Genomic DNA, 13,995 nt, shown 5'->3' with positions numbered 1-13,995 from the left:
AATGTACAGGTTCATCCTTATATAGTATGTATATGCATCTCTCGGTGTGATTTTATATATATATATATATATATATTATATATATAATTTCTTTTAACACAATATGATTGTAGTTGCATTTTGTCCATTCTCTGCTGTGTATTACATAGGTGGTGTGTGAAAACCATGTCAGTTGGTGGATAAAATATATGCAAATAAAGTGTAAATGTGTTTTTGATTTACAGAGGTTGTATATTAAGAACGGCTTTTCTGTAACACCCTTTAGTTAAATTTCCAGGTCTCTGTTGTGCATTTGACCTTCCATAGTTTTCCGGTGTCCTAAATAACCTTGGCTGAATGAGTGGGATTGTGCTGGTGTGTTTTATGGGAAGTTTTTGACCTGCAGGAAATCTGTATTGATATTGCTGACCATTGTAGTGGTCACCTACATGAATAGTTGGATATCGCATTCGTAACCTGATTTGATGGGTTAGATTTGATAAAGAAATTAAACCCATTCAAACCTGGCAATCAACTGTCTGTAAAATGGCGGTGGTTTGTGGTCCACAAATGAGTTAGTGATTAACTTTCCAGGTGTCGTAAATGTGTATTAAAGCGCACCTAAAAGTTATTTGACGCTAAAAACTTCGTTTTTCTGCTTGCTTGTTAATAGGATTCTAACATTTTCCACAGGCTGCCATAGGTTTGTCTGGTGCAAAAATGATGCCGTGTATTTGCAGGAGCAGGCAACAAGGCTACAATGTTTCAGGTCCTTGTGGGCCTTTCATCACCTATCTGATATTCCTCAAATGTAGCTTTGTTGTCTGCTCTTCAACATTAAAGCTGCAGTTCAAGCAATATCCTGCATGTGTTTTTTTTTAATAAATCAGTTCTGTAGTAAGAAAAAATACTTTTAGCATTTTCTGTTTAAAAAAAAAAAAAAAACAACTTTGGAAGACCAATTGTCTTGTATTCTATTTTAACAAGCATGTTTGTTCCTATAGCAACCATTTACATTCCCCAGATCTAAAGATGTCGCCAAACTTCGCCGATCAATAGACGGAGAACGAATTGACCGGCAGCTATGCAGTTCTTTAGGTAATTAGAGATTGCCCACATGAAACTATTGAAGTAAAAAAAACGAAAACCGGGAGCTTTAAATGGCATCATTTTTGCACCAAATATGAAATGGCAAGAAAAAAACCGTCAGACTTTAGAGTGCTTTTTTTTTGTATACATTCCTACAGTGTGGCCACAGTATTTAAAGCGTGCACCTCTATACTTTTTGATATTTATTGGCCCATTATGGCATGTTGTGTTTGATATTTTGCCACAGGTCTTTAACCTAGGAGTTTTACATCACCCCATACCTGGCAGTGATCTTTGAAGCAAAGTTATTGTTTTTTTTTTGTGGGGAGGGGGGTGGAATGACAGATTTATTTAATCCTATTAATGTCTCAACTCTTCCTATTGATAGCCCACAAGTCGCAGTCCATGCACACCAGAAGCTATAACGTAATATTCAATACTGAATCCATGTCATCGTGAGGATTTCCAAGTCTAAATCCAATGTATTCTGACTCTATACAGCCCTGTATAAAACAGAACTGCGCCATGAGTCTGATCATGACATGTTGGTATGTTACGGAGAGGATGAAATGTTCCCCCGCATTTTTTGTTTTGTTTTTTAAAGGCCAATATTGCTTTGATAGAAACAAAGGGTGAACTGCGCTCTTATAATCGTGATTAGTGTGATAAAGTGATATTGATATAATATAAACCTGTTACTTAATTGGTGAGGATATGCTGCTATATTCGAGGAATGGCTCCACAGACCAGAGCTAAAGATACAAAGACAAAAGAAACAGCGCAAAAAACCTCATAGTGTAGTATATAAAATTATATTGTGGTAAAACAGGTGAGTATTGCACGTACATCAATTCAATAGTTACTAGCCGGCGCCTTAGAGTCCAATTAGATGGTATATAAAGTCCAATAGATGGCTTGAAATATCCAATGTATGGTGATCTAGTCAAGTGGACAGCAGATTCCTCAGCAGCAAAAGTAATATGCCATGCAGGGAAGACAAGAGAACAAAATCATAGTGTAACACAGTTGGTTAAAACTTAACACATATGGACATACACAGACAAACTCAAACAACACTTAAACAACACTGAACAATAGGCTGACTAATATTAACGGTTTTAATGAACACAGTAAAATCCAGCACACTGGTGACGAGCAGGTTCAGGTTCCGGTGTTTTAAAACCGGAATCCTACTTACAGCAATGCCACAGGATATAGGCAAGTGGGTAGTGGATTGATCGTCTGTCGGTAGATGCTTGTGAGCGCGTGCCGCATGTGGAGTCCTGCAGGTCACTCCTCGTGCTGATGCCGAAAATGGCGACTTAGCCTTCTACTCCACAAGACGCCTTCCGTTTGCGCCCGGAACTGCGTCACAGCGGGCGGGACAGGGATACCGGATCACACTCCAAATGCCAGCTCCTTCTGATCACAACTCCAGAAACTGCTGCAAGACTCTGCTCCTCTATCAGTGATGCTGGTAATAGACTCTCAAAGGCCCAACGCGTTTCGTGCGCATGCGCACTTTTTCAGGACTCCACATGCGGCACGCGCTCACAAGCATCTACCGACAGACGATCAATCCACTACCCACTTGCCTATATCCTGTGGCATTGCTGTAAGTAGGATTCCGGTTTTAAAACACCGGAACCTGAACCTGCTCGTCACCAGTGTGCTGGATTTTACTGTGTTCATTAAAACCGTTAATATTAGTCAGCCTATTGTTCAGTGTTGTTTAAGTGTTGTTTGAGTTTGTCTGTGTATGTCCATATGTGTTAAGTTTTAACCAACTGTGTTACACTATGATTTTGTTCTCTTGTCTTCCCTGCATGGCATATTACTTTTGCTGCTGAGGAATCTGCTGTCCACTGGACTAGATCACCATACATTGGATATTTCAAGCCATCTATTGGACTTTATATACCATCTAATTGGACTCTAAGGCGCCGGTCTGTATCTGTTTCTTTTGTGTCTCACTAACTGTGTTTGGGTTAGATGTTCCTGGCAGCCTTGTTTATTAATTAATTTAATATTCACACTGTTGTCTTTATAATCACCATTATATTTGTTTTAATCAGTTTTTAGCGCTAATCACACCACTCTTTTTTCCTAATAGTTACTAGCAGTACATGTTTTTTTGACATGTTACCAGTCAGCAACAGATGGTGGGTATGGGTCACCGGATAACTCCCCTTCTCCTCTCACGTCTCGCTTGTGGTGTCGCTCAGGACGCCGTGATGCAGGGCAGCAGCCCCTCAGCATGAATACAGCAGTCCGATGGAGTACAGCTGTCTCCCGACGTGTTGACTGTGGCAGTTTGCGGTAGAAGCAGGCTCTCAGTCACTGGCTTCAGGCGTGTATCTGCACGTGTGGCGTCTGCTTGCAGCGCGCCTCGGATGACGTCATCAAGCGGCGCCGATCACTCTGCAGTCTCAGCCGGCCACAGAAGCGTAGATAGCATAGATTGCAGTAACGGAGATGGGGCCAAGTGACAAAAATAGGGTAATATCACACTGCAGGTATTGTCAGAATGCGCCCTCTTATCCAACGCGTTTCGTACTTCAAAGGTACTTCGTCAGGGATCCCTGACACCACAAGCGAGACGTGAGAGGAGAAGGGGAGTTATCCGGTGACCCATACCCACCATCTGTTGCTGACTGGTAACATGTCCAAAACATGTACTGCTAGTAACTATTGAATTGATGTACGTGCAATACTCGCCTGTTTTACCATAATATAATTTTATATACTACACTATGAGGTTTTTTGCGCTGTTTCTTTTGTCTTTGTATCAATATTGCTTTGATGCAGATCTCCTCCTTTCATTTTGTAGAAGCGTTCCTGCAGAGTAACATCTACAATTTAATGCACCAGTTTCCATTTTGGGCAGATAGTGATGTAAAACCATTTAAGAGTTGTGATTGATAATTGATTCACCTATATTTTAAAGGTGCAATCCTAGCTTGGGACCCAAGGGATGAAACTGCATTCATAGGTTTATTGGGTTATGTGTTGGTGATTGATGGTGTCGGGGAAACCAAGACAACCAAAGTATTTGAAATCACCTAAGATTTTAAGAAAATAATTGGTAGTCCTCATCAATCAGCTTGAACTATAAACCCTATGAGATTTTAACGCAAATAGATGTATAATATACATTTTTAGAAATACGTGTGTATCTATATCTCTGTGTTGGTCCAGTTGCGATAGTGCAGAATAAATGTGTTCTTCAGTATTGGGTGATACTTTTTTATTTTTTATTTGGACTAACACTTTATCATCTAATACTGAACGAATTTATTCTGCACTATATAGCTATCTATATCTCATTTTAATTGATCTGCGTTACCATAGTATGTTCTTAAGAGTGTAAGTTGTCTTGTGCATGCTTATAATCAGTCCTAAAATGGAGTGGACACATTAGTGTGTGGGACAGCTTTTGATTAGGCATTCCATTGTAAACCAATCATTTAAAGGTTCCTCCTCCTCTAGCAACAATAACCTATAACAATTTTTTTAAATATATTTAATGCGGAAATGCAGCACCTATAAAACTGCCACTGGCCTGCATGCTCTGGTATTGCGTTCAATCACACAGCATATCTTCGTCAGGAACTCACAGGAAACCTGTCCTATCTCAATCTTTCATTTATAATATCAACATCTGGGCCGACCGAAACGTTTGCATATTTAATCAAATTTTTGCGCTCTGTAAACGTAATTTAAAATGGATGAGTGCCTGTCAAATATGTATATCGTTACTTTAGAATGACATTGTGTGTGTGTGTGTGTTTAAATGTCTTATAAAGGAGCTGAGATCTGCTTTTCTTTCAGTGTATGTATCAAAGGGTGTTTATTGCCTGTTAATTATTACCCAATGTTCACCATATCTGTCCTTGTTGAAGTTTAAAAGAATCCTGGTAAACTCATTTTGACTCGAGTTACATTTTAACTAATGTATAAACGGTTAAATAACCGTAAGTCTTAAAACACACAGTGCCTGAAACAAATGGGTATATTTTCTTATCAGCCATATCACAGCTGCTGCTCTTTTTCAACCATACTTTTGGTATCGCATTTTATTCCATTCCAAATGCCCTGCAGGTTCCTTTTTGCACCAAAAGGGCCAGTGACAGGCTTAAGGCGTTAAATCTCAGTGACGCCTATCTGGTGAACGGAGACATGGTGAGGGATTTGATTTTGCATGGCTACTCCCTTTTGTGACTAATCACTGTCATCTTTTCCCACCTTACCTTTAATTTCTCTTCTAACTGATTGGGCTAGAGGTGGAGTAAACATTTAATTGACAAGAGTCCCCAATAGAAAGAAAAGTCATAATTTCCAAAGAAACCAAACCATCCATATGTTTGCTTCAATCCAAGTGATGAGCTTTACTTTTGTAATAACTGGACTGCTGCAGTGCAGCCATTGTTTTAGGTAAGAAGTGTGCCATTCATACAGTATATCCATCACTATTCTTCCATTCGCTCTAGAGAAATATTTGTACTGTTTGGCAATGTATTAAACGATAGCAGGAAGATTGAACTTGAGCTACTGATTCAATAGGGCAATCTCGTGTAGGACAAAGCGGTACTAACTACAGCAGTGCATGAGTAAGTGGGCAGGTGTGTGAAGGAGCAGGCTGTTCATGCATTGAGGCGAGCATGCAACTAAGCAGGGCTATTCATGCGGTGACGGGATCCAGGCCATCCGTGCAGTGTGGGTGGGGGAGAGCGAGCGGGGCCATTTATGTGGTGTTAGCGAGCAGAAGGCCTGGGCATTAATGTCCTTTGGGGAGTATTACTTAATTTGTATTGTTTTGAAATATTTCTTCCACAGTAACCATGTAATAAAAATAGCAAAACAAATCTATTGATTTCTAATGTATTCAATTGCGGCTTACTGTACAGTATTTAACATGGTTGGTGCTGGGGAAGTGGAAATCTGCCATACTTGGGCTGCAGGGGTTAAATTACCAGCGGCCTCATTACCTTTTGTATCTGTTAGCACTTGTTTGTCCTTACTTGGTTTGCCATTGATATCACTCTCCCTTCATTGCACAATGTTTGAGCTTGATAGATAAATAAATTATATGAAAAATTGCTCTGGAGGAGGGGGGGGGGGGTAGTTTCTTGTTTCTCCCCTCCAAAATAATACAGCTCAACCCCCTTTTAACGCTGTGCTTGGGGTCCAAAGAATCACATCGTGCTATAAGCGGATCGTGTTAGAAATAATGTACAATTGTATGCATTGTACAATAAAGTATTTAAGATACCAATAATCGTGTTGTAAAGTATTCATAAATATGAAAATTGGGAGCCACGCTAGCATCGTGTTATAAGCGGATTCGCGTTGTAACGGATTGCGTTATAACGGGGTTGAGCTGTATATATGATTTTGTCCGTGCCCCCTCCATACCAGTACCACCTAGGAAGAGGAGAACATGCAACGAGCAGACATTATCTTTATCTTCCATTAACTGCATTACTGTCACCAGTTCATTGTGGTCCTTTTGAATGGAATGAAGTGTACATTTACTCATATTATAGGGTTTTCATGCTTTTCGAAAGGCTAAATACCTCCTCAGTCTTCTTTTCTTCTGGCATGAATGAAATATGCAGAACATTTCCCTGCTATTAGCTTTTGCATAAAAAAAATATCATTTTAATATTGCAGAAAAATTACAAAGTTAAAGATTTCATAAATCGACGGCAGGAGTATTAAAATTCCCTTCCCTGAAGATATTTGAAATAAAAGACACATTTGAAATTACGGGATATTTTTCCATTTCAATGCCAGTAATGTGCATTTCTCCTGCAATAGAGTCTACGTGATCAGCTATATTTTCACCATCAGACGTTTTATATGGCAAGAAAAACCATGTTTTCTCAGACTTTGAAGTTTTAACCTTGAAATGAATTAACATAGGGAAGGGATGCTGTAGCCTGAATATCCCCACCAAAATGTATATCTTGATGTGGCATTTAAAGGGGGCAATTCGTCCAGGACAAAAGTGAACTAATTCCAGTGACCTGCTTCAGAGGTCATTTCTGGGTGACACCTAAAAGTGTTTCATTTTTTTTAAAATAACCTTGGGAGGGAGGTGAGGTCCTCAGGGCTGCTCCCTTGTACAGCGCCCACCTCCCCTTATCTTTATTGGCTCTGATAAGGACAGGGTGGGATAAGTGGAAAGGAAACACTTGATTGACAAACACTTCCCCAATTCAGAGACCCTGAGGCTGCGCCCCTAGTGTCTGCTGCTGCACGTGTGCCTGGCAGGCTGGCGGCGCGTGCAGCTGTGTGAACCGCGATCTCAAGTCTGTGGCTGAGCTGCAGAAGATTGCTGGGGGTTGGTGGCGGGGGGGGGGGGGGCGACCATTACTTCACCTGGCTGGTTCACCCTCATTGGCTGAACCACCGGGGGCGTGGCCAGCTCTCCGTCGCCAGTTCTGAAGACCATTTTCTTGTCTTCAGAAAATCCATTCGAGCAACGCGGTGACAAGTTGCGGCCAAGGCTGCAAATGGGCCCGGCCCCATTGAGGGGCGTTTTTTGTTCCTGCAGCGCACGCCATTGTGCGCTGCAGCATGTACTGGGGACCTAGCCTAAGGCTACGGCCCCAGTCACTGCGTGCACGCGCGCATCTGAGCGCCTGGTGGCACGTACACCAGTGTCAGCATTGATCTGTGGTCTAGGGGTCGCAATGAGATGCGCGTCTTGGCAAGCAGGGGGAGCAAAGACATGTCACGCGGCTGGTTCACCCTCATTGGCTGAACCGCCGCCATGCCAAAAGTCAAATTTTTGACACTTCAAAATGTGGTTGCGCCACTTGTGCTTGGTCTTGTGCGCGCACGCATTGACTGGGGCCTTCCCCATAGAGGGTCGTACCTTGTTCACTCCGCGAGCACTGGGACCGAGGCCTAAAACTCAACTGACCGGTTTTATGGCGGATTGCACATTTAAGTGCCCCCTCATACTGATAAATGCTCAATAAAATGGTAGCAATTGTTTGCTTTCCAAAGGCTCTTGTCTTAATATCCTAGTGGGGTCTTCATTGCATGACTACTTTAACCTCCTGTGTGCCACACTGTGTACTGCTTTACTATGCATTGGAATAAACCTTTCTGAGCAAATTTCTGATGGATGGTCATGTTCAGAAGAGGGTGAAATTGTGTTGTGTTTTATATTTAAAAACAAAAAATAATAATCTGGCGTGTTCTAAAAATGAAATAAATGTGGAACCTACAAAAAAAAGTGACTTCAAGTGTTCTTTTATGTTTGAACCCCAGGAAATAAACCAGCATCGTAATTAAAGCAACAGGGAGAAAACATTAGAAAATGCCCTGTGGTGTAGAGGATGTTGGGAGCTACTATTAATGTAGTAATAAGCAAAGAGAATATCATATTTTTAATGGTGCAAGTTTAGGGAAAAAAAATATATTTTTAATTTAAAAATCAAAGAACAAACCGCTTTTCAATAAGGGAAAAGTGTAATAAATTATGTATGTCACATTTCCAATTTTCTCCTTTTTTCTTAATTCTTTTGATTGCCAAGTAATATATATCGTTACAACTAACATAATTGCCAACTCTACTGACGAATATTAACATTTGGTAATGTTTTACCATATTTACTAATTTTCCTTTGGAAATTACCTTTTTCGAAAACGGCTAAAGATACCAGATATTGATAACAGGACAAATACTTTGTTCCCCGAGTATTGGACATACTATTGCATGACACTTTAATCAAATCTAACAAATGGGCTGAAAGTACATTTGCAATACCGAAGGTAGAAAGCTCTGTAAGATGTTTGCGCATAGCTTATTTTCATAGCTCTACATTAGCTTAATAGGGAGTTATACTGTAGCAAGCATTTATATTTGTTAGGATGTACGATTGAGGTGGTATTTCCAATAACCTTTAGAATTGGCAATCATCTGATATAAGATGCATGGCCACATCAGCTGCACATGAATATTCTGCCAAGTATGTTTGCACACATTCCAACCTGTTGAAACAAATAGAATAAGGACTGTGTGTATGTATATATACATAGTCCCAGGATAGTGGTCAGCTTCCTGTCTTCTTTATAGAAGAAAGTGCAGACATGGTGTGGATGTGATCCACCCCACATATTGTCACTAAGGCTGGTGGATAGGAAATCCATACCAGACTTTACAATGGTTCTAGTTTCCCTCGCTTGCTCTACTAATTGAGGAACAGGAATATATGGCAGTGAGGTTTGCTGCATCACGCTCTCTTGAACCTGGAGACTGTGTGGAAACTTCTCCCCAGGATCCAGTTCAGGGTAGACGCCCCCCCCCCCTCACCCACACTTGTTGCAGCAACTGATGATCTATTGGGACGCTGTCCCCATCTCACAGTTAAGAACTCAATGTTATCTGTGTGTTATTTAAAGTTGGTAACTAGCTTAGCCAGCCAACATTGCAGATACATGTGAGTTAGAATCCTGACAGGAGTAGATGTTTCCTTTTTATGATTTATTTTGTTCTTAAAGTGACGGTGTTTAAAATGTTTAGTGTCACTAATGGAGAAATAAACCGCTGAGTGCCCCTTGTGTGTGTATACACGTGTTTGTCCCCATTTTCTACAAATTAAACCCTAGAAGGGACTTGCGAAGAGCCTGGGCAAACGCCAGCGCTACATAAAGGGAGCTGTTTGCCTATATATAGCTATATCTATATCTCTGATGTGAATGTCCTGTTTTTAATTCCCTATCCTCCCCCATGTGCAAGTAAATCTTTATTTTGTGGAATGTTCTTTTAAAATAAAATGTATTTAGATCGCTATGAACAGACCTAGAAGCATTTCCAACCCCTCTCCCCCCCATAGTTTTTTGGGGAAGTCGGAACGGAGCTGGAAACCCTTAGTGACGGACTATGCAGTATCATTTAATGCATGGGAGACTAGTTAGGCATCTGTTGTATTCTCACATATATTGTAGTTTGTGGTGTGTGTTTGTGCAGGTGCTTTGGCATGTTCAACCTTTGCATAGCTGAAGATAGTTAGGCACAATGCTATTTCATTACATGTGTTTACAATGTAATCTGCATATTTATGCTCTTTATGCTCTATCTGTAAACCTGAAGCCATGCTGTGCTAATCTAATACTAAATGCAAATGGTGTATTTTGTGTATATCGCACTTTGCAGCAGGGCTGTTTTTGATGCCAATGATTTAATACTGCAGCTCAGTAGGACAGTGGTGTCCTAAACACTGAGCAACTGCTATTGGAAGATCGTGCAGGCAATGATGTGAAAACCCACCAAAAACACATCGGGCAACATTAAACCTATCTTACATTGAGAGTTATTGAATGCAATCATAACATAAGGTTAAGGGGTAATCCTACATCTGCCACAGCATTAGTTTTCGGCCACAAATCCCCATTGGGAGCATTTGCGTATATACTGTAGATTAAGACCCGTGGTATAAAATAACTATTCTGTAAATGCATTAGCAGTGTCTCCTACACCTTGTTTTTGTCAGCTTAAAGCAGCAATCCTACATTCTCCCCCCCCCCCCCCTTTTTTTTTTTGAAGTGAAACTTCTTTCGTGGCACCTAGTCCTGGTAGAACAAAACGGGATAGATGGGGGCGAAATGTGAAACGGAAGTGACGTCACGTAATGGACGCCACTCCGCTCACACGTCCCCTGTCACATACAGCGGCGGCGGCGGCGATAGCCGGCGGCGCCGCTCCTAATCGCCGCCGCACCCCCACACACACCCCCACACACCCCCCCCCCCCCCACCCGGCTGCTGACATATGCGGCGGCGATAGCCGCCGCCGCTCCTAAGGGCCCGCGTAACTGTTCCACGACCGCTGCCATGCCACGCATGCGCAGTTGTGATGGCGCCACTGACGGACGCCACACATGCGCAGAAGCGGCTGGCAGCGGCGTCGTTCCACCCACACGCTCCTAACGCCCATTGGCAGCGGCACCATTCAACCCTCCACTGACGCGGGCGTTCGCGGGCCCCCTGGCGCAACCCGCGTGGCACAGGGGCTTGGGGGGGTATGTGCAGAATTTGTGCTTGGGGGGGGGGGGGGGTGGGTGTGTGTGCAGAATTTGCGTAAGGGGGGGGGGAGAGGTGGTGCGCCATGTTACACCCCGCCCCAGGCTGCAGCTGGACACATACACACTGACTGACCCACCCACGCCCCCACACACACTGACTGACCCACCCACGCCCCCACACACACTGACTGACCCACCCACGCCCCCACACACACTGACTGACCCACCCACGCCCCCACACACACTGACTGGCCCACCCACGCCCCCACACACACTGACTGACCCACCCACACCCCCACACACACTAACTGACCCACCCACGCCCCCACACACACTGACTGGCCCACCCACGCCCCCACACACACTGACTGGCCCACCCACGCCCCCACACACACTGACTGGCCCACCCACGCCCCCACACACACTGACTGGCCCACCCACGCCCCCACACACACTGACTGGCCCACCCACGCCCCCACACACACTGACTGGCCCACCCACGCCCCCACACACACTGACTGGCCCACCCACGCCCCCACACACACTGACTGGCCCACCCACGCCCCCACACACACTGACTGGCCCACCCACGCCCCCATACACACTGACTGGCCCACCCACGCCCCCACACACACACACACACACACCCCCAAACCCCCCCCCCCCCACACACACACACACCCAACACCCCCCCCCCCCACACACACACACACCCCCAACACCCCCCCCACACACACACACACTGACTCACATACACACACTAACTGACACACTGACTGACCCCCCCCCCCCCCCACACACACACACACACTGACTGAACCACACTGACTGGCCCACACTGACTGACCCACACTGACTGACCCACACTGACTGACCCACACTGACTGACCCACACTGACTGACCCACACTGACTGACCCACACTGACTGACCCACACTGACTGACCCACACTGACTGACCCACACTGACTGACCCCCATACACACACACTGACTGACTCCCATACACACACACTGACTGACTCCCATACACACACACTGACTGACTCCCATACACACACACTGACTGACTCCCATACACACACACTGACTGACTCCCATACACACACACTGACTGACTCCCATACACACACACTGACTGACTCCCATACACACACACTGACTGACTCCCATACACACACACACTGACTGACTCCCATACACACACACTGACTGACTCCCATACACACACACTGACTGACTCCCATACACACACACTGACTGACTCCCATACACACACACTGACTGACACACACATACACACACACTGACTGACACACATATACACACACACACTGACACACATACACATACACACACACTGACACACATACACATACACACACACTGACACACATACACATACACACACACTGACACACATACACACACTGACTGACACACATACACACAAGGAATTCACACTTATACACACACACTGACACACATACACACACTGACTGACACACATACACACAAGGAATTCACACTTAGTGCAAATAGCTAATATAGGGGATGTGTGCCGAGCACGCGCATTATAAGTCAAATTTATTTGCGTTTTGTCAATGAAATTGTATTTTGATTTTTAATTAAAACATCACCAATACAAATACAATTTCTGTGACAAAAGTCAAAGAAGTTTCACTTACTATGCGTGTGCACAGCACACACAGCTTTATTTTAATATAGAGCATATGATAATGTATAATCCATACATTCTTGTCTACATTCTTACCTAGACTGGCAATCGGTTGGTGCTCTTGTTATAAATATGTAAAAATTCTTACGGTGTGACTAACAATGGCTGCTTCAGTCAGTGTAACTCAGCAGCTACAATGTATCCATATCTTACTAAGGTAACACTATTGTTCCAGTTTGCCGCTCAAACTGCTGGGAATATTGGTAACAAATGATCAGAAACAGGAAAGTGTTACAAAGATCTTGCTTTGAAGGTGGGCTAAGAACTGCTATAGAAATCAAAGGATGCTTTAAAAACCATTAAAAATGGCAAGAGTTGGATAATAAAAGAAATACAGTAAGTATTATCTAATACTACAGAACTGATCAGCAAAACATGTGAAATTACATTATTTTTTATTTTAAGTAGTAATTTAGTTAGAGAGAGAAACTGTCAGACGTTTATCCTACAATCTGCACAATCCACATTCAGTACGTACACACGGGATATGCAGGGGAAGTATTTGGGTTAAGCAGGAGCAGTATGAAGGCGTTCTGCAGACTTTTATGTATTTCCAGCCGGCACCCACAGATGCACACAATCGGAGTAGATATTCCGACTCAGTACTGTGAAAACCATTAATCACAGGTAAATCCAGCATTGCTGCAGCTCTGATACTGTTATGTGAGATGAGGAAAGTAAACAAAATAATAGAAATCACACTATAGAAATGTTATTTAGTTTGCTGTGCCAGTGTATGGATTTAATCTACAGCGAGTAATAGCTTTAATTTACCCTCTCCCCAAACGTATGTATTTTTTATTTTAACTTGGATGCCCTGGATGAATCTTTAATCGCTGTTCCCACAACTGGTTTATTAAGAAGTTTTAAAGAAGGGATGAGCAGTGGGTGCATTTTCTGTAATTATCTGAAGGTGCCCATAATGTTCGTGTCTCCATTCCATATGTAAAGGCATATTTAGATAGTCAGACGTGTGTAGCTTAGACTGTTAATCTTGAAACCAATGCAAAAAGAAGAGAACAGCAGCGCACTGCCAGGGAGCCAGGTGGTTAAAAATCAATATATTTATTAATCAAATCACCCACGGGGGTAGTGCCACCCTCCTACGTGTTTCGGACGCAAGTCCTTTAACAAGGAGTATGACCCAATGG

General features: G+C 43.1%; 1 protein-coding gene across 1 annotated transcript in view; it reads left to right on the top strand.

Moving 5' to 3' along the window:
• Positions 1-13,995, top strand: part of SUCLG2 (succinate-CoA ligase GDP-forming subunit beta) — a 164,880-nt gene that overhangs the window by 571 nt on the left and 150,314 nt on the right. The window lies entirely within an intron of this gene.

Source organism: Ascaphus truei, chromosome 17 (assembly GCF_040206685.1).
Source record: "Ascaphus truei isolate aAscTru1 chromosome 17, aAscTru1.hap1, whole genome shotgun sequence".
NCBI classification, from domain to species: Eukaryota; Metazoa; Chordata; class Amphibia; order Anura; family Ascaphidae; genus Ascaphus; species Ascaphus truei.
This window is presented reverse-complemented; position numbering and strand designations above follow the sequence as displayed.